The sequence below is a fragment of the Nomia melanderi genome, unplaced genomic scaffold (assembly GCF_051020985.1).
Source record: "Nomia melanderi isolate GNS246 unplaced genomic scaffold, iyNomMela1 scaffold0913, whole genome shotgun sequence".
Lineage (NCBI taxonomy): Eukaryota > Metazoa > Arthropoda > Insecta > Hymenoptera > Halictidae > Nomia > Nomia melanderi.
In genome coordinates this window covers 751-5,000 of record NW_027476027.1, presented here as the reverse complement: position 1 = coordinate 5,000, position 4,250 = coordinate 751, and positions in this window count along the sequence as shown.

Below are 4,250 nucleotides of genomic sequence, written 5' to 3'. Positions count from 1 at the left end.
ACCATGCTAGGCGTACCCATGTCGAGGCCCTCGCGTTAAAGATCATACTCTTCTTTTCGTTCTCTCTTCTTTGCCCAGAAATAATATATATTTCTTATAATATATACCTCTTAGTTTATGTATTTCTCTCTTAGGACACCTCAATTTTATATGTATATATTATATTTCATTCGAACAATTTTTGTTCGTCGCCCCTTTTTGTGTGTAGTATTTCGTTTGGTCTTTGCCATTAAATTTTTGTATACGAAAAATATATTTTCGCTCGGATAGAAAACCCCTTTTGGGTTTCTGAGAGTTGATGTGAGAGTCGTACAAGTATAACGAATATACGTTGTATCCAACCCAACATTCTGGGCTTACCACATAAGGGCCATTCGGTCTGAGACACCGACCCGTGGTCATGCTGTGTAGAGAAAAATTCGCAACGGAACGCGGTACAGAACAGTCGAGGAATGGACCTCGAGGAGCTGAACGACTGCTTCTCGACCGAGATCGTAGAATAGCCGCTCGCCCCGCCGCTGCGCCGACCGGTCCGCTCGAACCGACGTGCTCTCTTATAGTAACCAAACGGGCGGCCGCGACGACCGCGGCGCCGGCCGCTCAGCACGGGCGCTTATGGTGGTAAACTGCCGCGCGTACAGACCAACCGGCCGGGCTGCTGGTACTTAGCCGCTGAAACTATGGTCGATTCGAACATATATTAACATACGATTTTTATTCGATAAATCGTTATTGTACATATTAAACGTTAGTTTCCACCGAAAGAAAAATTTTTAGAATTTTTTTTTTCCAAAAATTGCAAGAGTAAACTTTTTTAATATTCGATTTAAAAATTTTTAAATGCTTAATCCTTACATTAAACTACTGGGAGAACTCAGAAATCATAATGAAAAAAATTACAAAAATTTATTTTTCTCAGAAACTCCGAAAAACAGAGTGGTCGAATCCGTGCAAGCCGGAATTTTTCTAAGTCCCCACGGTCAAGAGTAAACTTTTTTAATAAGCGTTTTAAAATTATTTCAATGTTTAATCCATGCGTAAACATGATGTTTATTAACGTTTTTAACATTAAAAAAAATTACAAAAATTTATTTTTCAAAAAAAATGGAAAAAAACCGATTCGTCGGAGCGAGGTGTCCAGCCCGTGCGGTAATTCCAGCAGGCGAATCGGACTTCCCGAAATTTTTCTAAGTCCCACGGTCGACACCAACTTTTTTAATAAGCGTTTTAAAATTATTTCAATGTTTAATCCATGCGTAAACATGACGTTTATTAACGTTTTTAACGTTAAAAAAAATTACAAAAATTTATTTTTCGGAAAAAATGGAAAAAACCGATTCGTCGGAGCGAGCTGTCCAGCCCGTGCGGTAATTCCAGCAGGCGAATCGGACTTCCCGAAATTTTTCTAAGTCCCACGGTCGACACCAACTTTTTTAATAAGCGTTTTAAAATTATTTCAATGTTTAATCCATGCGTAAACATGACGTTTATTAACGTTTTTAACGTTAAAAAAAATTACAAAAATTTATTTTTCGGAAAAAATGGAAAAAACCGATTCGTCGGAGCGAGGTGTCCAGCCCGTGCGGTAATTCCAGCAGGCGAATCGGACTTCCCGAAATTTTTCTAAGTCCCACGGTCGACACCAACTTTTTTAATAAGCGTTTTAAAATTATTTCAATGTTTAATCCATGCGTAAACATGACGTTTATTAACGTTTTTAACATTAAAAAAAATTACAAAAATTTATTTTTCGGAAAAAATGGAAAAAACCGATTCGTCGGAGCGAGCTGTCCAGGCCGTGCGGTAATTCCAGCAGGCGAATCGGACTTCCCGAAATTTTTCTAAGTCCCACGGTCGACACCAACTTTTTTAATAAGCGTTTTAAAATTATTTCAATGTTTAATCCATGCGTAAACATGACGTTTATTAACGTTTTTAACGTTAAAAAAAATTACAAAAATTTATTTTTCGGAAAAAATGGAAAAAACCGATTCGTCGGAGCGAGCTGTCCAGCCCGTGCGGTAATTCCAGCAGGCGAATCGGACTTCCCGAAATTTTTCTAAGTCCCACGGTCGACACCAACTTTTTTAATAAGCGTTTTAAAATTATTTCAATGTTTAATCCATGCGTAAACATGACGTTTATTAACGTTTTTAACGTTAAAAAAAATTACAAAAATTTATTTTTCGGAAAAAATGGAAAAAACCGATTCGTCGGAGCGAGGTGTCCAGCCCGTGCGGTAATTCCAGCAGGCGAATCGGACTTCCCGAAATTTTTCTAAGTCCCACGGTCGACACCAACTTTTTTAATAAGCGTTTTAAAATTATTTCAATGTTTAATCCATGCGTAAACATGACGTTTATTAACGTTTTTAACATTAAAAAAAATTACAAAAATTTATTTTTCGGAAAAAATGGAAAAAACCGATTCGTCGGAGCGAGGTGTCCAGCCCGTGCGGTAATTCCAGCAGGCGAATCGGACTTCCCGAAATTTTTCTAAGTCCCACGGTCGACACCAACTTTTTTAATAAGCGTTTTAAAATTATTTCAATGTTTAATCCATGCGTAAACATGACGTTTATTAACGTTTTTAACGTTAAAAAAAATTACAAAAATTTATTTTTCGGAAAAAATGGAAAAAACCGATTCGTCGGAGCGAGGTGTCCAGCCCGTGCGGTAATTCCAGCAGGCGAATCGGACTTCTCCGAAATTTTTCTAAGTCCCACGGTCAAGAGTAAACTTTTTTAATAAGCGTTTTAAAATTATTTCAATGTTTAATCCATGCGTAAAACATGATGTTTATTAACGTTTTTAACATTAAAAAAAATTACAAAAATTTATTTTTCAAAAAAATGGAAAAAACCGATTCGTCGGAGCGAGGTGTCCAGCCCGTGCGGTAATTCCAGCAGGCGAATCGGACTTCCGAAATTTTTCTAAGTCCCACGGGTCGACACCAACTTTTTTAATAAGCGTTTTAAAATTATTTCAATGTTTAATCCATGCGTAAACATGACGTTTATTAACGTTTTTAACGTTAAAAAAAATTACAAAAATTTATTTTCGGAAAAAATGGAAAAAACCGATTCGTCGGAGCGAGCTGTCCAGCCCGTGCGGTAATTCCAGCAGGCGAATCGGACTTCCCGAAATTTTTCTAAGTCCCACGGTCGACACCAACTTTTTTAATAAGCGTTTTAAAATTATTTCAATGTTTAATCCATGCGTAAACATGACGTTTATTAACGTTTTTAACGTTAAAAAAAATTACAAAAATTTATTTTTCGGAAAAAATGGAAAAAACCCGATTCGTCGGAGCGAGGTGTCCCAGCCCGTGCGGTAATTCCAGCAGGCGAATCGGACTTCCCGAAATTTTTCTAAGTCCCACGGTCAAGAGTAACTTTTTTAATAAGCGTTTTAAAATTATTTCAATGTTTAATCCATGCGTAAACATGATGTTTATTAACGTTTTTAACATTAAAAAAAATTACAAAAATTTATTTTTCAAAAAAAATGGAAAAAACCGATTCGTCGGAGCGAGGTGTCCAGCCCGTGCGGTAATTCCAGCAGGCGAATCGGACTTCCCGAAATTTTTCTAAGTCCCACGGTCGACACCAACTTTTTTAATAAGCGTTTTAAAATTATTTCAATGTTTAATCCATGCGTAAACATGACGTTTATTAACGTTTTTAAACATTAAAAAAAATTACAAAAATTTATTTTCGGAAAAAATGGAAAAAACCGATTCGTCGGAGCGAGCTGTCCAGGCCGTGCGGTAATTCCAGCAGGCGAATCGGACTTCCCGAAATTTTTCTAAGTCCCACGGTCGACACCAACTTTTTTAATAAGCGTTTTAAAATTATTTCAATGTTTAATCCATGCGTAAACATGACGTTTATTAACGTTTTTGACATTAAAAAAATTACAAAAATTTATTTTTCGGAAAAATGGAAAAAACCGATTCGTCGGAGCGTGCTGTCCAGGCCGTGCGGTAATGCCAGCAGGCGATCCGGGGTACTCGAAATTTTTCTAAGTCCCGACGGTCAAGAGTAAACTTTTTCATCACATATTTCAAAATTTTTTTAATGTTTAATCCACGCATAAAAACGCAGTTTATTAACGTTTTAACGTTGAGAAAATTGACAAAAATTTTTTTTCACTGAAAATGGAAAAAATGTATCGGTCGATGCGGGCTATCCAGGCCGTGCGGTAATTCCAGCAGGCGATCCGGGGTACTTCGAAATTTTTCTAAGTCCC